At 40.9% G+C, this 23,108-nt stretch overlaps 1 protein-coding gene across 3 annotated transcripts in view; it reads right to left on the reverse strand.

The window, feature by feature from the left end:
- WDR93 (WD repeat domain 93) overlaps positions 1 to 23,108 on the reverse strand; it is a 486,239-nt gene that overhangs the window by 450,409 nt on the left and 12,722 nt on the right. Inside the window, exon 2 of one of the 3 annotated variants that reach the window (XM_085644427.1) lies at positions 19,718 to 19,871. The exons of the other annotated variants lie outside the window; for them this stretch is intronic. The gene's annotated coding sequence lies outside the window, so the exon portion shown is untranslated. The remainder of the gene's footprint in view (positions 1 to 19,717; positions 19,872 to 23,108) is intronic. 3 annotated transcript variants of the gene reach the window in all.

Genomic DNA, 23,108 nt, shown 5'->3' on the forward strand with positions numbered 1-23,108 from the left:
GTAACATCTTGCCCTGGTGTAGAAGAGGCTGTCCAAGAGAAGAATCCGAGCTATGTTCCAAGTATGTGGAGCACACAGTAGAAGCTGATTTGCGTTTGGGAGAGTGATCAGCATTGACCTGAGCTAACAGAGGTTACTCAGACTTCCTGCATGGTTCACAGGGTGAACTGTGTGAATGACAACAATCCACTAAGTACCAGCTTGCCATCCAGCATTTCTGAGCCACCGAAGGAACCTGTTCTACCACTGCTGCTGTGTTGTCGACATAGATATCATCATCACCATTCTACAGTCCCCCCGATGGCCTAGAGTTGGCAAATGCCAAAGATAGGCAACCGCTGACAAATGCTTGCTGGGCTGCTTCTTTCAGAAACAAAATAGGAGAGGCGGGTCACCTTTGCGACCATGTACTCACTGACAGAGACATCACCAGTGGCAGTGCACAGGGTCCACCTCAACAAACGCAGCACCAAGCAACATTCTCATGGACAGGAAGGCACAAGGTCATGTTGAGAGATTGAGAGACTGTCTCTTGAGCTAGAACTGCATGTTGAAAGAAGAGACGATTGCCAATATAAACTCTTTTTAAAGATATGAACTAAGATGACCTACACGTCCCTGCATTTAGTGATTTCTTGCACAAACCAAGCAGTGAACTAGCATCTGTGCTGATTTGCACCCAAGAGTTTTACTTTACTGCTAGGTCACTGTAGTAGTTTGAGAGCTGCAGTCACTAAGAAAGAAAGCTGTAGCGAGCAGGAACTATCACCATTGCCAAGGGACTCTGTGGTGGATGTGGGAACTATAGAAATCGGTTAGAGACTGTAGCTAAATACCCATTACTATGTGTAAAATTTCACTTTGCTGTGCAATTAAAGTACTTCTGTTTTTTCAAGAGAGGCACTGAGTTAGAAAATTCATACATTGTACAATTTATAAATTATGCTCTTGGATATTAGTACTAAGAAGACACTAAAGGTTTACAGTAAAATGTTGGCCTCTCTAACTAAAGCTGCCAAGTAGGGGTAGTTATCCTTGATGCAGGGCAGGGTATCCTCTACGAGGGGCAGAGGAGGCCAAGAGCCCTTCTAAAGCTCTAACAGTGTATTCTGTGAACCCACCGAACGGAACTCCACCAAATAATCCTCCGAACAAATCCATTGGTATCACTCCCCTAGCAAGCTCTTTATCTGTGTATGATTACTCCCTCCAAGTGTACCAATCTTGCTAAGACCTCAGCCTCACATCATCAAATCAACGGAGGAGCTAAATCAAAGAGAAGACTAAGAATCCAACTATTTGAGCAGCTCACATATCTCCTCAGACTATGATTTCCTCAGTGTTTTAATAGGAAATAATGGTACTACAAATGTATCAAGTATTTTGGTACACTATGACACTCATCTTAGAAAATATGCAGTTGCTCCAAAGAATTCTGAATTCAATACAGTCTTTCTTCAATAAGTCATTCGGTGGATCAGATCACATCTTATTATTGTTGTCCACAAGATAATATGTCCTAAATCAATCTATACTCCTAGTTAATAGCACAACTCAAGCTGATGACCTACCCCTTTTGCTCGAAGCTAAAACTGCAATTCAGACTGGTAACTTTACCCCTTACTCAAAAAAGATGTAGGGTTTTTATCAGGTTCTCCTTCCAAATAGCATTCAAATGATCTCACTTCAAAAGACCATTATACAAAGAATACTGAATCTGATACTAAGCACTGTGACAAGCTAAGAGGTCAAGGGCATGCTACAGAATCAAGCAGTATAATAACATTGGTGAAAGCATGAAAAGTAGATTGTGAAGTATGTGCTAAATTGGACATTGTTCCCTTTAGAAACTTCCTAATCTGATTACGCGGGATAATTTGTAGGGCTCTGCCTTTTGCCCCATATTTGCAGAAAAGGGCAAAACGACAAATGACAACAACACACATACAAAAGGGCAGGAGATCATTGCTCACACAAATATGAGGAAAAAGGGGAAATCATCCAAACTTCTCAATAGGAAAGGGTTTCTAAACCAAAAACTAAAATTAAACATGATGCCAGAAAACATCACTCCACCATAGACATGTGCAACTCTAAATAAGAAGATCAAAGTACATGCAACCAACATGTCTCTGCCCCTGTGGCAATAGGGAAATCTATTCTCAATGTTTTTATCGATAGATGCAGACATATCTGCAAACATCTTCTCCATATAAACTCTCATCCTCTCTTCAAATCCTCCCTCTGAACTCTCCATTCTATTTTTCTGGTCTGTACACCACATCTCAACTTCCCAATCTATATTTTATTAATGATATCCAAATATATTCTCCTTTCTTGTCCACCTCAAACTTAATACAAACTACTTTTCAAATCATCCAATCAAAATATGTTTATAATAACAAAGAGCAACTTTCCAATTTAAATAATAACCTCAAAATAAACACTTCTCTATAACTCTCTTCACACCGCTATAATTACGACCTCCTCACGAACTCTTGACCGAAGTCTGTCAGAAACTGACTCGCATTCTGACAGAGACTTCGCTAACTACCAAAATATGTCTGCCAACTTTGGTATTCTAACATACTTGCCACTTCCCAATCATACAAAATGTCCGCCGTACACAAAGTAAGTACGGGGCCCTTTCTAGTTCATAATTTATTCATTCCTCTCTCGCAATTCATTAAACATGGTGCGCAAGATAAGACAGACGCGCTCAAGCGCCGTGTCTCAGCGCGAAGACCCGTACCAGATGCCTCGCGCCTCCAAGAGTCACTCGTGACCGGAATGCGCTCCGCTTCTGAAAAGAAACACCTAACGGTAATCCTCCTTAAACCTTTCCCACAAGCTTACTTTACCTCAAACAACTGTAAAACACGCTACGCTCTCAAGCTAGCGATAAACACCAATTAAACCACCCGTTTAAAATAAACATTATCTCGCTACTATTTTAAAATAACCTCAACTAATAACTTAATTATTTCAAAAACCACACCACCTTCTTCACATCCAAAGATCATACAAGAAGGCAATCATACAAAAAGGCAATCATACAATTTAAAATAATAATATATTGTAATATTCAAACATACCAGAGTTTCTAGAGTTATTGTGTATTCTAATTCTAGAGTTTGTTTCTGCTGTGTTTGAGGAGCAATAAAGGTGTTATGCATAATATTGGCCTCCGGGCCTTGACATAAAATCCGTTATCAGTTGCCTTTATTATTGAAAAACCTGAATTTCCTGTTGAAAGGGCATCCTAGACGAAAACAAGCTTGTCAACGGCTGGTAATTCTCTGGATAAACTCCTCTTTGGTTTCATAGATCTTTTCCTAGATGCTCACTCAACCAATATTCTGAATAGATCATGGTTACTAAGTGTATTCTGTCATACTGTCTCAGATATTAAAAACTACCCTTTATATACAACGAATAGACCCTAATCTAGCTTGAATTCTACTCTCAAATCGAATTAAGGAAAAGTTACAAGAAAATACTAAGCAAGAAAAAACGAGATGCCTAAACTAGGCAATAACAATAATAGTGCAATTTGTGTAGCATGTGGCTACTGCAGACAAAGTGTCTCAGCGCCAACAGTCCAGCCCAGAGGTCATATGCACGGCAGATAAATTGTAGAATCAGCCGGAGCAGAATAACCAGTTTCTTAGAATTTTACGGAACAGTAATTACGTCTGAGCCTGTCATATTCGAAGGGGGCGAGAGTTCCATAGTTTGAATGCTAAGAAGCTGAAGGAGCAGCCTCCCACGCATACTCTCTTTACCGTGGGGACACATGCCAGCATGGCCCCCGAGGATCTGGGGCTTCTTGCAGCTTGATAAAGGCTTGCAGAAAGTGAAGACCCTTGTTCGTAAAATCCCTGTAACAGTAGCACATGACTTTAGGGAAAAGTCTCTTCTTCAGAGGCAACCAATGCAGCTTATAAAAGCGCAGTCCCCAAGGGGGCCCGTATGGGGAGATTCAACAGAAGGCAGGCCGCCAACTTCTGCACATGCTGAAGTCTCATCAGCAGGGATTATGACAATTCTAAGTACTTTAAAGTAGTCCAGCCAGGATGTAACCAGTGCCTGGCCTACTGTTTTTTGGGATAGATTCAATTATAAAACAAAGGACTTTTTAAGGGTTTTCGAAATTCCATAACATTTCTCTGCCAAGGCTGTGATTTGACAGTCAAAGGTGCACCTAGGTTCTTAACCCTGGGATTAGGGGGAGGTAAAGGACCAAGAGAGTCTGGCCACCATGCAAAGGACCAGATAGAGTATTGTTTGCCTAGAATGAGGACCTCCGTCTTACCTGCACTCAGTTTAAGACAGTTGTGATCCATCTACTGAGCGACCTCCATCATGCTTGTCCTCAGCAAGATAGCTGTGTTAACCGAATTCTGTGACAGGGTAATGATCAGCTGAGTATCATTGGCATACGTTATAATGTTAAAGCTGATCTCAGACAGGGGGGCACATGTATAGATTAAATAGGGTTGGGCTAACAGAGTAGCCCTGGGGCACTCACTGCTGCAGCGGGAAATTCTGAGAGTATAAAGGTTTTTGAACCACCTGAAAGGTGCATTCGTGTCGGAAAGAGGCAACCCACTATAGGGATTTGTGGCCAACACCGCTTCTCCACAGATGTTCGATTAAGAGTTTGTGGGACATGGTGTCGAAAGCAAAACTGAGGTCCAACATAAGTAGTGCTGCATTATCGCGCCTCTCAAGGACTTGGCGGATGGCTTTGGAGGAAAAAGCAACAGGGAATACTCCGTACTATAGGAGGGGCAGAAGCCCAACTGCGGTTTGTGAAGAAAGTCCTTAGCTGATTGATAAAAGTGTTAGCTTCAGCAGGGAACAGGAGCTATCCATGTTTCTATAACATAAGTCATACTTATGAAATCGGCTCTTCCCCTTAGAAGTACCTTGTGTGCGAACAGGCTGCTACTCAAGAGAGTGAGCATCTTTGATTACCAAGGTATTTGGTTTCAGCGTAACCTTGACTGGCGCTCTCATGCAGAAAAAGCATTGACAATGCCAACAGGTCTCACTTATGGCCAATCAATGGCTTTGCCAATAGGTTAGGGTAGACAACAGGAGGGTGGGTGGTGTTATATTCCTGAGTTAGACCCATATAGCAAGACAGTTTATTCCTTACATAGTACTAGAAAATAATATCTCAGCTGTGAACTTTTGTACACATTTGCATGCACAACAAAGTTTGATTTGTTTCTCTGAAACTACTTTGTTTATACACTCAGCTTCGGACAACATTATCATGATGCCTTGAACATCATGTACTAGACCCCTCTACGCACTAGGTACAAAAGTCATCCTATCTTCATCCAGCACTATCTACATATCCATAACTTCACTAATCTAGCGCACACATCGCAAAGGCTGCTATTTATTACAAATAATAGGCATCTCGATAGATTGGTAGAGAAGGCAATTCTGCTGGCACCAAAGGTCCCTGCATGCTGAGAAATCACCACGCACCAGTCTGACATTCCGTGAGGGGTGTACAACGAGACCGAGACGAGGTCCTTTACTCTCTCCCATCAGGTAATAGAGTTGGATCGTCCCTAGGGCGGATTCTTGGCTCTACACCCATATACACTCTAGGTACACTCAGAGTAGGAGTACGTTATTTTACCACATTGCATATATGCCTGCATATATTCATTGCTTCAGCACCATGGTAGAAATGTATCTCCTGTTTACTCTTTTGGTGCTTGTAATCTCTTTTATTTGCTTGTGTCTCCTAATCATTGCAGCACATGTCTTTTATACATGTGCTGCAATGATTATATTGAAAACGTCCCACTGTGTTTTCTGTATACTTCTCTGAGAGAAAGTAAACACGAGTGACTGATCAAAACATTCTGTACTGTTTCCACGATCCAGGAGTGATCAGGGTTGCCACGTTCAGTGGTTGCCGGAAACTGTTCACTCCCTGGTAGGTTGGGGGCTTACAGTGGCACTGTGAGCTAGCTGGTCTATAGGACAACTTATCCTGCAGGGGAGTCCGGAACCAGTCTCGGCACTAAGCCCTTAGTTTGTGTTGTCCAAATAATGTGCGGATCCTACGAATTAGTAGGAACTACACGTCATGGCTCCCCCAAACGTTGGTTAGGCACTTATTTAATGGTCAAGTCTGAGTAGTTCAGTCGTGCTTTCTCAGAGACCCCTACTCACATTAAACCGGAGACGTCCGTAGTGGGAAAGGGAATCTGCCTTTGCTGAGTAGGTGAGTCCTAGGTATAAACTATAGGTTTAATCAAGCTTGAAGGATAAAAAAAAAAAATATTCCCATATTGTACAAACCGAATCTCAATAAAAAACATTTTTCATTTTACAATGTCCAAACATGGAGAGGACATGGAAATACTAGCAGCTAAATATTTCAGAAAATTGAAGACAGGCAGTTACTATGAAATTATTACAACATGGCCTCCCGGAAATGGGTGGAGATGTTAACTTTGTGGTTGAGGCACATGAAGTATTCAGGATAGAGGTATTTTGTTCTTAAGTTACATTCCCTGCTGCAGACGCACGCACAAAATTGTTTCACACTTACATTGAAGATGAAACACCAGATGAATACTTTCCATATGTGGACATAGAAGCCCCATTAACTTATCAAGAGCACATAAATTGGTTTAAAGGCACCCTCCCCATAACGTAGAAAACATGAGACTCGGTCCGCTCAGTAAAGAAGGAGCAACCTAGCCAGTCTTAGCTTCGTATACACCATGCCCCGACATTCATAGGTTAGGAGCATCAGAAATGCGCACACTATATGTAGATTTAGTGAAAATTCACAGAAATCGTACACAGTACATAATGCTAACACTTAAATTTCAACCTGTAAGGTCTGCTCAGGCTGCACAACCTCAGTTGGCTACTACGGGTATCTATCAGATCTGTCAGGTGGTCAGATGGAACACCACTAACCCTGAGTCTGAACCCAGCGGGGGCGATGTGAGAAGCTAGTTCTCGGTATAATATACCGAGAGCTGACTCACGTGGCCCGAACGGAAGCTGACTTATGCGGCTTTCATCCACAGACACGGAGATCCGTCCGGTCACAATACGATACGGATAAACACAGTGCATTGCCACTGTATACTGAACACATCAGGGATCAACAACACAGCTATGGCTGTAGCGCATTCATGGAAGAGCCTGGTGGCCGACTTAAACCCTTAAGAGCGAGCCTTTCCTCATACTGAGAACCCGGCTGGGTCCTCATGTGAGTTATTTTCTTCACTTTTCACTGTGGTACAACACATCACAAAGGCTGTGCTCAGAATACTTCCGATGTCCCTGCATCAGTAGTCCTGAGGAGACCCCGTATTGACAGAAGGGTCGAAACGCCATCGACAAGCACAAAGAACTAACCATTACCTAGCGTGTATCATTGTGTACATATGCTGTTGAGAAATCATATATGAATGGTCGTGACTTACAATCTATGGAAACCATGTACATAAATATTCACCTTGTAACTCACATTTAGGTTCCATTTTTTCACTTGGGGACACAATACACAAATATTTGCTCCTATAATTGAAATTATATATATACTTACGAGCAATTCGTAATAACGACGAGAATTACCCGGTTGCAAGACACTTTATGAGTACTCACAATAGCGACACTCAATACTTGAATTACTTTGTTATAGATACAGTCATCCCACAAAAAAGAGGAGGAGATAGGGAATCCAAGTTGAGGAGGTTAGAAACAACATACATCCTCGAGTTGGATTCCAAATACCCCTCGGGCTTGAATAATAGTGAGGATCTTTATACGTTTTTGTAACAGCTGACTTGATAAAAACACTAACAAAAACCCATCTACAGTTGTCCGGCAAATCAAGAATAGCAATATGTATAAATTTTAGATTCTTTGTTTATATTTTATATTGCTTGACCCTCCTAATAGGGGGCACATTCATGATCTGCACCATTGAATAAGTTTTAGGGAATGATATTTTAATGCAAAGAAATTTTAGGATGATGTTTATTTATATATTTATATGTATATTTATGAATTTTAGGATTGATTTTAGGAATTGTGAATAGAAAGTATATTTGATCGTTCTATTTTATTATGTACAATTCCCTTGGGTCTACCTAGAATAATGCATTTAAGTATTTATTAACTGCCATCCTGAACTGCCTTGCACTTTAGAAAAATAATCTTGCAATTTGCACATTATTCCAACCTATGAAGAAAATCTACAGCATGTCATTATGGTTAATAAGGTTCGAAGGCCTCGTATGGTCGCCTTGCAACATCCTATGAATTTTTAGCAATTGGGATAAGGTCATATGCACTTTTAGTATATTCACCATAGGATTAGCACCTTCACTTAAATATTAATTTTTGGACATTGTGTAACGTTATTTTATTTTCTGCATTCATGCAGAGATTATAAGACTGTGACACACATACAAATAGTGTATAATTATGGTACAAGTAAAAAATGTTATATTATAATGTTTACATTTATGTAAAATATTATATCGAGTGTAGTACTCCTACGATGTACTTCATTGTGTGTCCTCTATGTCCATCAATTGTCGTCATTGCACTAGCACTTTAAATAGAGTGGTCATCAATATAGGAGTTGTCATGTGATCAAGGGCGGGATCGCCCGAAACGCGTAATGGCGGACAACGGCTAAAATATATTAATCACCGAATTATTGGGTCTGTGCTCGTTTGTTTTTTAAGAAGAAAAGTGAAGGCGAGTTGCTGCAGATATATATATATATATATATATATATATATATATATATTTATTCTTTTGTTTGTGTTTTTTTCATAATTCATAAAACTTGTTATACTGAACCTACTGTGAAGATGGTCTTTTGCCCTCTGACATTACTGTACCCTTTCTATTGCGATTGTGCATACATACTGCTTAAATCAGTTGCATCAGTCCAAAGGAACCGTTGCCATCAGGATTGGTAGCCTCTGGGGACAACACAGAGCATGGGCCGTTATCTGGTCCAGCAGAGTATCGATATCCGTTGGCATGACTGATGGGAGTGTTAGACAGATGTCTAGCATGCATTCTTCACCGCAAAGCAGGCAGCATAGGACTTGTAAGATGCAATCTTGCCAGATTGGTCTAAATGACAGAAACCATGTTGTATTAAGTTCCCGTAGACAAGGTATGCCCAAAAGTTGCACTATGCGCTCACAGCACTTCCGTTCTAGGAGAGCTTTCTCCAAGTTGCTGGGAGTGACGCCGGTGGATAGGCTTGCCATAGCGTAGTAGAAAAATAGAAACAGGATTCCTGCACTGAGTGCTAGAATTAATGGCAGACCACCAAACACCGAATGCACGAAGTTTGGAATGATTCCGAGGACTGCCTGAAAAGGTGTTAACAGTCCTGAACATATGGTCTTAAATACATGTACAATCCTGCTTGTATCAGACATGTTTGAGATACGTCCCATCATTTCTACAAAATGTATAGGGCAGTTTGTACGAATTAGAGCCTGTATCTCAGACGAAGTACTTGCAATTTGTAGAACATAAGTTTCTTTGGCCGAGGTCAAAGGCACGGTCTGTTGTAAAAGCATGGCTTTCATTCTGCTTAAAGTATCAAAACCTATAAAAGAAACATTCAATGAAGGCCATAGAGGCGACTCCCTGACTGTGTCTATTTGGGGGAACAATACTTGCATACAAAAAGTAACCCTGGAGCTAACCGTTACCAGGTATGGGATTCCTGGCAACATGCCATAGCAACTTTGATAATTCAACATGAGGTAGCTCCCGTTTGAAAGTTGGCCAAACATTGGATTAATCACAGCGGCTGGTGTACCCTACAGGTGGCAGGACAAGTTTGCCACAGAACCATTACAAGCCCCGTGTAAAGAAATGTCCTGACATATGAGTGATCCGCTCAGTGCATTTTCACAGTGTGCACTGCTTAGAAACACTTCACGACCCCCACTCCAACATCTGTATTTGTTAGGTAAATCCCAGCATGTCTTAATGTATTCTTTACCCAACCTTTCATATTTGCCTGCTTGCATTTGTTTGAGGCAATACTGAAAATGAAAAGAAGTGACAGGCAGAGTTATTTTGACATGGATAAGCCATTCTGTAGCTGGTTTCTCTGCTAGCGTAAATGGTAATTTTTCCAGTTTTTCAATGCTCAGCACTGTATACTTTGCTCCCCTTTGTGCCAGTTCGATCTGTTTATCCGTGAGATTGTATTCTGAAAACAGAGACGACTTGTTGATAAAACGCCACGGCACATAGCCCGCACACAAGGATTGCAGCATCCAGCCTAATAACATAATAGAACGTAACTGAGATTGGCCTTGTTGTAACATGGCTAAATCTTGTTCCAGTATGTCAATAACAGAGGATACAATGTTGTCCAGTGAATATATTCTGGATGACAAAGTTGTTAACCCATTGTCAACCACAATGAGAGATTTCTCTAAGTTAATACGATCAAGCTCACGTATTCTTTCTGCGGCCTCTGCCTGTGAAACCTTCCATATTTCATTATAAGCAGCATAAATGCCGGCATATATGAAATGTTTTTGATGCGGTTTTCTTGGTCCTAGCAAGAATCCCTAAAGTCTGCATCTTCTTTAAGTAAAGATAAGTGTTGTTTCACATCCTCGAGTGTAGATTTTTGCAACCAGTCGAGGCACAATTTTCCTACACTGTATGTTGTTACTACCCCTGGGTGCTGTCATTGAACATAACGTGGGTCTGGCCTATGGATAGTAAAGCCCTGTATTTTATTCAGGAATCTTTGTTGTTCATGTCTGTGGGCCAGAGCAACCATTTTTCCCAATCAGGATCTGTTCCGCTGTTTTGTAGTATTATGTCTACTGTGACCGCTCCCTATGTAGTGCTATTACTTGCAGGTGTTGGTACAGAAGGTGTGTTCATGTCTTTGATCTTGGCCAATCCAAGGAAAGACGTTTGTTGCACAGTGTCAATCAAAAACATAATTTGCTGTGAGATGATACAGGCTCTAAACAAAGCTTTTATCCTTAGCACTTGCCAATCTTTAGAACCCCAGACAGTGTCTTTCCAAAAGTCAAACCCTTGTCTCGACAGTTGGGCAATAAAGGCTGCAGAATAAATCTGTTTTGTATTAGTTAACATATTTTTCTGTCCTGTTTTGTTTACATTTCTATAGAAAAATGTTTCTGGATCAGAGGTATTGTACCCTGAAAAATATGGAAACTTATTTGCAAACGTTTTTGAACAACCCTTTGGTGGTGTAGGACAATGTTCCCATTGGTTAAACATATACACATTTCTAGGTGTTGCAGATTTATGCAAGAAATGATGACCATAGTGGTTGTAACAATAAAGCTGTTCGTAGTTTGATGAAAGCTCTAAGTTTTCATTGTTAGATGGGATGGGAAGAATTGTGTGGTTTTAAAAGTAAGTTCACATTTTTACTTTCAGTGTCCAAACAAATGTATCTGTCATTCATAAGCACAATAAGAGTCATTACCAAAGCTAGCCAAAGCAGAAAGAAACATATTCCAGAAATAATCAATAGTTCAATCCATGCTGAAACCAGATAGTGTCTTTCAAAAAATGAAAAAAGTCTTGTACTTGTTGTTTAAAAGTTTTTAGGGCTGGCGTCGTTTCAGGTTCAATTGGATCCTCAGAAAACATATCAAACCTAATGAAGTAGCCAGAAGCAGTTCAGTAAATTTTTGGAATTGCATCAGGATTAGTCGAAATCGCTGGAACCAGTTGATCACGTGTTACGTTGGTGTAGACAGGTGTATCTGGACGAACTGTTACTTGAGTTTCAAGAGGGATGAGTTCCATCGCATTGTTGCTTAGTCCTTCATCTCTTCCTGCTGAATTCTCGATGGTTATGAGTCTTTCAGTCAGAACCTCTTGGATAATAGCGAGAGGAGGGCGCCTGCTACTAGGTCGGAGTCCACGAGGCCTACTATTTAGTGTCGGCCACATAGTGTGGTTTGATGAGGTCGATTGACACAAATCTTTTCTTCTTTTTTCCAGCAAGGGGCGGCAGAAGTACTGTTCTTGTTCCGTGGATGGCTAGGACCGATACTTGTTGTCGGTAAGAAGGTCCAAATTCCTTCTTGTCCGCAATCTTCTCTCTGACTAGATCCCCAACTTTTAGGATCCAGACAGGCTTTGTTGGGACTGCCGGTTTTTCCCCAGTGGTGGTTGGCTTCAGGAACACATTGCTTTGTTTCGATCTTAGTTCATTTAGATCCTGTAAAACAGCCAAACAATCTTTGATATCTAAGCACGACTGAGTTACAGTTTCAGTTTCATTAATCTTTATTCAGATATGCACTATCCATAAAAGTACAAACATTTCTCACATAATTAATCATAAAAACATTTACATTGATCCATCATCTTTAAGTTTTAAGAACAGAGCTCAACTATAAAACAATTCAGTGAAACATTGCAGAATTATCACGCATGTTCGATAGCAACTTCATATGCTAACGTGCCAAAGTGCAAATATTTCAGAAGATAGCAGCAAGGATGGACAAATTATTAAGTCACATTAAAAAGCCCTCAGCTTCTATTAAAAGCAAACCACATAAAACAAATTAATAATCATCACAAGATTATTACCAGTATTGCAAATAGCAGCATCGTGTGAGAAAGTGCCAATGTTCAAAGTGCAAATAGGACTGAGAAAAATAGCAGCAAAAAAGGGCAAACTTATTAAATTCCATACATGGTGCTCTATACGTCCAGATATCGCTCATATCACATATTACCCTGTTTAAGTATAAAATCAAAAAGTGCATATAGTTCGTCGAAGTCCAACATTCAAGAATACATGGAAGAACGTGAGCGGATAGTCATTTTTAGAAAAGTGCAAACTCGAAATGTTAAATCCTCACCATTAAGCTGAAGAATAGTTTTATATGCAACCTTAAAATCCGTTATTCCATTAGCCCTAAAAAATGGGATCAGTAGCTGCATACTGTACTTTTGATAAAAAGTGCAGAAGAACAAGAAATGCAACATAGACTGCTTTCCTAGGTTGCCACAGGGCCAAGCCAAATCCTCAATGTTGGGTTGATAGCCTAAGGGAAAACACAGCAAGTATTTTATTGTGCCGGATCTAAGGCGAAAAGGAAGGCTTCGCTCCCAGCGAGTGATATCTCTTAAAAGATAACTAGCTGGTAAACAAGAGGAAGGTCCACCTTCTTCTGCCATTGATATATATTGTGCCACTGATACTTTGGTGTGTTCCTGTGCATATCTTATGTCCCCATAGTGTTTGTATAAGGCTTTGCAGACAATCTTTTTATCAATTCCATCTATTTGGTCTAGTTTATGAACGATATGACTAAGGTTAACTCTTGTCAGATTTGCCTGTACTTCTGCGAGCCATGGTATGTCTCCTCCCCTGTCACATTTTAAACAATCAACTATAATCTCCCTAGTTAGCGAGGCTGCCGGGTTTTGCCAGACCTTCAGCCAAAACATGACAGGACAGGACCTAATATAATCCTCTAAGTAAGATAATTTTAACTCGTTATAGCAGGCAAAAGTAGATGATGAAATTGGTAACCATAAAATTCTCCTGCAAAATCTATTTTCTTCAACCTGGACGCTTTTCAGGTTTATAAAACCCCAAATTTCAGCCCCATAAGTCATGATTGGTACACATTGTGTCCTATAAATTTTAAGTAGGGACAGTACTACCTCAATTCTTTTCGGTTAAGGGAGACTTATTATCGAATTAACTGCTTTTAAAAATGTTGTCCGGCCATATGCCAAATGAGGTGCCCAGGATCCATTATCTGAAAATTGTAAACCCAAGTACGGCAAAGTGCAAGTGCGTAACAGGGTAGCTGAGCCTGAAGTAATGACATTAATAAGGCATTTTTTAGGACCACAACACATTAAAAAAGATTTCTTAAAATTCGTGCCAAGATTCAGACTATTCATGAAAACTACAAAACCCCTAACTAAAATACGCAGAGCATTGGGTGTACGTCCCATTAAAACAGCATCGTCTGCATATAATAGAGCAGGCAGTTTATTACCATTAATTATTGGGAAATCTGTGGTTTGGTCAGACAACGCATTATGTAGCTCATTAACATATAAAATAAACAAAAGTGGGGCAAGGACACACCCTTGTCTGACGCCTCTTCCAACCACTATGTCCCCTGAAACTGCCCCATCCGTGCTTATTCTCACCCGAGCCCTTAAATCCCTATGTAGATACGCTAAAAAATACACCATGTCTTTGTCCAACCCGTAGTCTAAAAGGCATTGCCAAAGCCGAAATCTATTAACAAAATCAAATGCGGAGGTGAGATCCATAAATGCTAGGTAAAGGGGACTGTGTCGAGCAATGGTATATTTTCCTATAATTAAATTAAGATTGAGACACTGTTCCACCGTTCCAAGATGACTTCGGAAACCCAGCTAGCATTTGTTTAATATGTTTTCCTCCTCTGCCCAAGTTCTGATTTTGTTAAATAAGACCCTCCCCAATATCTTAAGGGTATTATCAATTAGAGAGATTGGTCTATAACAACTCGGGCTGGGTCTATCTCCCTTTTTAAAGATGGGAACAATTACAGATGTAGACCAAGTATTGGGGATTTTAGTTGTTGTCAAATTATTCAAAACATTGAGTACCAAAGGGGCCCAAAACTCTGGCCTAGATTTTATAAGGTCGATTGGTAGCCCATCTGGGCCCGGGGCTTTGTTGCCCAGACTCTGGTTAATTGCATCCTCAACTTCCGATAAAGATATTTGGATTTGAGCAGCAGCGAGGTTGTCAAAAGTATCTTCGCACTGAGATGTTACAGCATATATTTTTGAAAAATGGGCTACCCACGCTTCACTCGTTATATTACAACTTAACGGAGTGAGTGTATTGCCAAACGCTCTCAGTGACTTGGCGGCTGTCCAAAAACCATTTGTATTATTAAGCTTTGCAGCACAAGCCACGTTACTCCTGTGCTCTTTTAAAATCACATCTTGCCTCTGCTTCACTGCTATTTTATAAATATACCTTAATAATCTGATAAGGTTAGGGTCTCTGGGGGACGCTCATAGGGCGTCTCTAAGTTCTCTGTTTGCCCTAGAGCAAGTGCTGTTAAACCACCTAGGGTCGGGACTGAGTGGAACTACAGGTCTCAAAATCAGTTTTTTAATGCATGCACATAGTAGGGCAAAAGCAGACACTGCCTCTGGGTTAGGATTGTCCAATGTGAGACAAGTCTCACAAAGTGAGGGATAGGTTTTTACCATCTTTTGGAACACCCTGGAGCAATCCATACCTTTCCATTTAACTCTTAAGTTATCTGTGGAAGATTCTATGTTATCGGCCCCTGGCTCCTTTATAGGGTCAGTTCTAAGGGCAGCCCTAAAAGAGACTAAAATTGGATTATGATCCCCAAAGATGGATGCTTTAACCTCTGCTGCAGCTAAATGGTCTTCTAATAGTGCTGATATAAAAACGTAGTCCAAGACCTCTATAAGTGGGTATTAGACTATCCTCATTATTTACAGCTGCAATGTCCATAACATTTGAAAGACTGCTATTTAATAAATGATCTATTAATTCATACTCCCTTTTGCACGGATTGACGGAAATATGCTGGATGGGGGTCAAGGTATTTCCCCCTGCAATCTTCGCATTAAAATCGCCCCCCAAACATAGCTCTCCCAATCTTTGCTTTCCCAACAAATTATCCATATCCGAAATAAAGTTGAAGAGGTTAACAAAATTCACATTAGGTATGGTTAGAAAATCATTATTATAAAAATGAATAAAACAAATCGAAACCCCCGTGTGTATATCAAAGCTTGAAAATTGGCATTTTTGGTGGGAATTGATTTTACACTGCCGCCCGATGCGATACTAACCCATATCGATAGACCACCTGAGGGTCTGCCTTGCTTGGGAAGGGGGGAGATAATATTAAAACATTCATATCCTTCAAGATATAACTCTTTGGTTGCCCAAGTCTCCTGAAACATAAGGATGTTGTGTTTATTTACCATATTGACCCATTCATCGATATTTAATTTGGAAGCCAATCCGGCCACATGCCAGCTCAACACCTGTAATAGTGAGTCAGGACGATCATTTACAAGAATAATTTCAGCCTCAGGGTCGTTATTAGCTGGGATAATCTCCATAGGTGCCGGAGAGGCTGGTTCGATCGATTGAGATTTCAGTGAAGGTCAACCAAGGGTATCGAGATCGGAAATGGCAGAGAACCTATTTATGGACTGGTATGAGGGGCTGATTAGTGATTGCTGTTCAAATGGTGGTCTATAAAAGAAGCCATGGGGTAGTGCACAGATGTTTGTAGGTAGGGGGCAGTTAATCTCCCTTGCGGCCAGTAATTGATCTAACAAGGCTTGGTCGGCGGAAATTGTTAACAATACAATCGCCCCGGATAGTTTTTTCCGCCGATCCAACCTAACCCACCCTTCGTACCATTAAAATATCATTTATGTCAGACCTCCTCTACCCTTTGTATTTAGCCAACCAATCCACACTTTTGTTCCGTAATTGTTCCCAGGACTCAGATTTGTTCTTCTCTAATGGAGGCACCCCTCCGAGAATCAGGACATACGGACAAGACGCTGGGGGTTAACTTAAAACATCCTTATTTGACTCTGCATACCCACTGATATTGATGCCGACAGCGCTTGTACAAGCTGTGGAGACGGCATGAACACCAGTTTGAATAGTAGGATGTGATAAAACTGTGGGAATTATATTTTCGGTATTAACAGAATCAGTGCATGATTTTAAAAGGATGTGATCTCTAGTTTTACTATTAGTATCACAGGAGACAGGGGGCTGCTTTGAAGTTATGGACAATTGTTGCTTGCTCTGAACTAATTTTTTCTGGAGGCTACCCTGTTGGGATGACTGTTTAGATTCCTTGCTGGGGGATTTTACCCTAGTAGTTAGGGATTCCAAACGATCTAAGCGCTTCCATAGGTTTGCAAAGTTTTTATCAACAAGCACTTTAACTCGGTCATACAATGTGTCTACAATAATGTCAATAGCAGTGTCCCCAAGTGTAAAATTAGAAAAAGGAGTCTGTATAGATTCCGTCTGAGTGTGTGCAGAATTATTAAAAATTTCCAATGAAACTGAATCAATTGGGTCGCTGCAGGATGTTCGGTCCACTGGGGCTTTCGGGCCCTGGATCCACGCATTTAGCGTAGTACGTTGGGAGTTCAAGCATGGAGGTTGTTTCCGTTTGGAGCAAACTAGTTTCGCAGTCTTCCTTTTCCTTTTTGCTCCACATACTTCTGGATTCGGGGATATGTCTGTAGTTGCCGAGACTAAAATGTCAATTGGGCAACTCCCAGATGCAAGGTCTACTGTTACCCCTATGTGACCAGTTTCCTCAGCACCCAGTGTATTTTCTCCGGTTAATAAATGTGAGCCATGTAGGACATGATCAACCTCACTATGTGTCATTAGTTAGGGGACACTTACATCGATGTTCTCATTTCGAGTGGCCGAATGAGGTTTTGTTAAGCCCAGGGACAGGCGCCTCTCAGTCAATTCAATCTCAGTACTGACTATGTTCATCGCCCTCTCCAGCATGGTGTCAATAGACGTGGTATTACGCGCTGCGGGAGTTGGGTTTCGTTTGCCCATGATGTTATTCTCCCCGGACATGAGATGGATGCAAAATGCCCACTCACCACTGCAGGAACCAGCTGATTAATGATGGTGACGTCAGGGGGGGTGGCCCAGCCAGGCCTCTGACGGTCCCGGACGGGCACAGACGTGCCCGCCCTTAGCCCGGGCTTTGCCCGGCGCTGCCCGTGCACGTCCCGCGCCACGGAAGCCCTGTAAGCCTTATAAGCTTCTCCTGGCGCTTGCTGTGCACATAGGCGGCGTGCGCGCCGTGCTCGCCGCTGGTGCTGCCGGGTATTGTGGTCCCGGAATGGCGGCACTGGCAGCAGGACTCTGTTGCGGTGGCGGCAAGGTTGCTGGCAGGTAAGTGTCCCCAGAAACAGAGCTCCCGCTCCACCGGAGCCCTGTAAGCCTTATAAGCGCCTCCTGGCGCTTGCTGTGCGCGTAGGCGGCGTGCGCGCCATGCTCGCCGCTGGTGCTGCCGGGTATTGTGGTCCCGGAATGGCGGCACTGGCATCAGGACTCTGTTGCGGTGGCGGCAAGGTTGCTGGCATGTAAGTGTCCCCAGAAACAGTTACTCAGTATCTAGCGTTAAATTAGTGCCTTACCAAACGTTGGGCGCCATGTAGTGTAGTTCCTATTTCCCTAATAGGCTCTGCGCATTGGAATAATATACCCTATAGATTTGGCATAGGACTGAGGTCAGTATGCCCCTATCGAGTATATTAAACTTAATTACTTTGTGCCAGCTAACTCAGAGGCCACTAGAAACTCGAACTCTATCAACCCGCGAAGGGAGTCAGAACACTGGAAGCTGGATTTTCTGCGAGCAGGGATGACAGCATCTCTTGTCAGTGTGTCAGCTGGGACACTGACTCCTCTAAAGTTGAGGTCTCTGCCTACTTGCTTGGGCAAGGGAAGGTATATTTATACCTGGTAGGTGCCTTGGAATTTTAGCATTGGCGTAAAGTCGGGCAGAGGAAGTCGTTAGGAATGAACCCTTAAGGAATAGCGGTTCATGCATAATAAATTTGTTCTTGGAGAAATCAATAATCCTGTGCTAGGGGAACTCCCAAGGGCATAAGGGTCTGGTTTCTAAGAACTCGATGTGACGTTGGGGTGGACGGATATAGGTGACCATGCCTATATTTGGATAGCATGGCTAATGCCTAAATAAGGACTGAGATCTTATGCCTATATAAGGGTAATGCGAATTATGCCTATATAAGGACATGTTTCAGAAAAACCTATATACGGACACCTAAAGAGGAATACAACAAGGGTATAATAGAAAATTACTAATAATTTGCTTCCCCTAATGAAACCCAACAATGCATATAGTTTAGTCTTAGATTACAGACATTTGAATGCATGCACATGCACATTTGCAGTACAGAATGCACACAGTGCCGCACTGATGAATAACATCTTGTAGAAGAAATACAAAACAACACTAGACATCTCAAAAAAGATTTTTCTGCCAGAGTACAGCGGCTGGAAATAGATATTTAACCGCATTTTCAGCTCTAGGGTCTCAGAGGCAATTTTGCCGTTTTCCACAAGGGTATAAGAATAGCCCTGGGCTGTTCTCAGTAAAAGTAACAGAGTTAGGTACTTCAAAGTATAGATGAGGAGGCAGTTTCCTATGTAGATGATATTTATCTGACCAGACGATGAATTAATGGAACATTAGGCTAGAGTGAACAAAATAATAGTGGGGTTTGCTTACCTGGGCTACAAATTTAATTATAAGAAATCAAAAATAGCCCACCTCAGTGTCCTGTTTCTGGGGTACGAGTTATCAAGTGAAGATAAAAGTCTGGCAACGCATTTTTTTGAAAAATGTGCTTTGCTCCAACCTCCAACAACTCTGGAAAGACTACAATCCGTTTTAGGATTTTTTAATTTTGGCAGAACTTACATTTTGAAAAACATTCTACAACTTAATTAGACTTGATTTTTCAGTGCAACACTGGACACAGGAACATACAGATATTTTACGTTCCATACAAATGGACATGCTTGCTTCCATACATTTACACACACTTTAACACAACTAACCTGGTTATCCATGTAGTTACTGGACCAAGCGGGTACACCTACATCACTTTCAATGATGGTGATACGGTACCTATACCATACAAATCACATCTGTACACAAACATTGTAACGCGTTTTACACCCACTGAGAAAATTCTTGCAGCTGTACAGACTGCTGTAATGAGAGAGAGAGACGTGGCTCAGGGAAATATAACCAAAAAACAAGGTGATGCGAAGGAACAAATCAAATAATATTTCTCTCACAAAATGAAGGAAACCACAAATTATCCTTCACGGAAAGTTAATTAAGTATATGAATAAATCATCTGATATTGATATCAATGTCTGAACACAGTGTCATTTGATAAATCTCCTTTATCAATACTTAAATAAAGATTCACAAACACATAATTCAATAAATGAACATGGATACATTACTCAAAAAAAGGAAGACAAACATAAACAAACTTCAAAGACAATTAAATCTAATCCTTATTGCCCTAAAGTAAATAATGGATGTAGCCACTATTATCGTGAACATTCCATTAGTCAAAGTCGCCCCATTATGTAGTATTGAGAGGTATTGAAGCTTCCACCTCTAGAACTGATTTCTTAGTGCTACATATATCTCATTTAGACAATAGTTCAGATTCCTCCGGGGCTCTTTGTAATCAAAAAAGTCGACGTGTTTCAGCCCAACTTGCTTGTGGGCCTCATCAGGACTAGGGTATATAAGGGAAAATCTTCTGGAACCACATCTATAATATAAATAAACATATACAATATGTATAATAATCTATATATATATACACTCTCTATATACAAACAATTATACATATCTACAAACTCTCCGTGAAATGCAGAACCTCTCTGGAGGTGGCAGTATTGTGAGTTAACCAGATATCAGACTTGAAAGTGCAAAGAAGAGTAACTCAACCACCAAGAGAGTTCGATCACCCGTGTAGTGTGATATAATCAAAAAAGCCAAGTGAAATCAAGAGGGAAGATAAATTCAGCAAATTGCAAAAACCAACTATAAGGTACTCAGACGTTACCAATTTCGCAGTAATCTCATCATATTCCTACGTGGGAATGTCTCCAACGCGAGACTGAAATTCTGAATAAAACGGAAAAATGAAAGAAATGAGGGACTATGGAGAAGACTCAAACTCGTAGTTACTGTGTTGAAAAAGGGTTTTGCACAAGAGTCGAGTAGGACTGGATCTTACCTCATGCGCCAATTATTGCCGGTCCAAAGGGTGTAACGGGGATGTCAAAATCACCAACCCGCAAAGTAACCCACAATGTCATCTGACATGGTAGTGACTTCTACCGAAAAAAGAGAGAGACAGAAACGTGCCAAGCCGTCAACTAAGGAAAACAATGGAACTATGGACCAATCCTCGTTGAATATGTGAGACAAATCCCCTAAAGGGTCGTACCTTAAATAATCCGGGCTCTATCATGAAATGGACCTCCTCTCCGCACGGTTCCCAAAGCGGAATCACGTACGCGAAGGAAACGGAAGTTTAAAATACTGGAAAGGGAAAACGGACTAGTGCGTGGTATTGCGTGTCTCCCAATAGACATAGAGACCAGCGCGTACTAACTAAGCCCAAGTGCATCTAAAACAATCGATAATTTAAAGACCACTCCTATTTAACAACTACGGAGAAATGTGCAGGGGTGTGTATATAAAGTAAAAGAAAAGGAATAGAATAAGAGTGTGTATCAAATCAAGTGAACACCAATAGTGAGATATACTGCCACTCCGTACAGTATTACTGGATGACAATTACACAAGACACATCAATATATACATGTTGAGATCTTATTGGACTGTGTCCTAGTACATGACGATTATTATAACAGTAATCTCACAAGACAAGTACAAAGCAGACACATGTATTGTATATTGCACATGTCAGTAAGGTTAAAGGATCAAATACAGATGACCTGGAATACGTAAACAAGTCAAAAGTTGTCCACTTGATGTTACAACATCAGGGGATGCTCTCAAGGGTCCTGAATCAGTGACCACATTTTGTCTCTGTCATTCAAACCCAACGTTGCTGTGTGGTATTTTTCTATAAGTCTTGCTTCTGATCTGTTCAGTTTAGTTTGAATGGTATCTTTATTAGAATCTCGCACAACCAACAGTATAGACCAACGCAAGTCATTTTCTGTATGATTATGTAAGAGAAAATGTTGAACCAGAGGAGCTCCCTGTGTCTTACATTTGATCCTCGATTTGTGTTGTAAAATCCGTTTTTTTGCAGTCTGAGTTGTTTGTCCAATGTAAAACTTTTTACATGGGCAATTAACACAATATATAATGTTACTTGTGTTACAGTTTGAAAACACTCTCTGGTCGTGTTTGAATCCATTGATGATTATTTGTTTGGAATCGTCGGTCATTATGCACGCCACACAGTTTTGACATCTATAATGTCCTGTCACCGGTGGCAAACCTAAGAGACCCAAAAGGTCTCTTCTTGGGGGATCCGTATTTCTTGCTGCTCGTACAAGATGTTGTCTGATGTTCCTACCTTTCTTGAATGCAAACAGTGGCTTTTGGATGCCTAAGGTGTCAATAAGTTTCCAATTGGATAGAATTATCTTTTTAATCTTGTTCGCTTTGGGCCCATACGTCAGCACACACGTGAGAGATGACTTGTCTTCACGGTGTTTAGGGGTGAGTAATTCTTCACATGGTGTATACCAAGCTCTTTTGAGTGCTGTCTTAGTCAATTTCTTGGAGTAACCTCGCTGAATAAGTTTATTTTTTAGAATTTCAGCACAAGAGAAATAATCCTCTTTATTAGAACAATTCCTCCGAATCCGGAGAAATTGCCCATATGGCAAATTCTCCTTCAAAGTGCGTGGATGTCCACTAGAGAAATGCAACAAAGTGTTGCGATCAGTAGGTTTGGTATAGAGGCTGACTTTCAATTGGCCACTCTGGTGTTGTACGAGGACGTCTAAAAAATTAATCTTTACTTTATCCTTGGAGATGGTGAATTTAAGTTCAAATGTTCTAGCATTAAGCCAACTGTGAAAGTCAGACAGTTGTAGTTCATTTCCTCCCCAAATCATAAAAATGTCATCGATATAGCGACACCAAAAACAGACCCAAGGTTTAAAAGGGTTGGTGTCACCATATATCCATTTTTTCTCGAACTCATCCATAACCAAATTGGCTATCTCAGGTGAGAAACAACAGCCCATTGCAACTCCCATTATTTGCAGATATAGGACATCTTTAAAGCTGAAGAAATTATTTTTTAGACATAATGTCGCTAGCAATATTATGAAGTCAGTAGGTACTTGATGTGGCCTTTCTCTTTCCTCCAATTTAGATTTCATGACTGCCAGCGCCTCGTCTTGTGGGATATTAGTATACAATGATGTG

This window comes from Triturus cristatus, chromosome 3_1 (assembly GCF_964204655.1).
Source record: "Triturus cristatus chromosome 3_1, aTriCri1.1, whole genome shotgun sequence".
Taxonomy (NCBI): domain Eukaryota; kingdom Metazoa; phylum Chordata; class Amphibia; order Caudata; family Salamandridae; genus Triturus; species Triturus cristatus.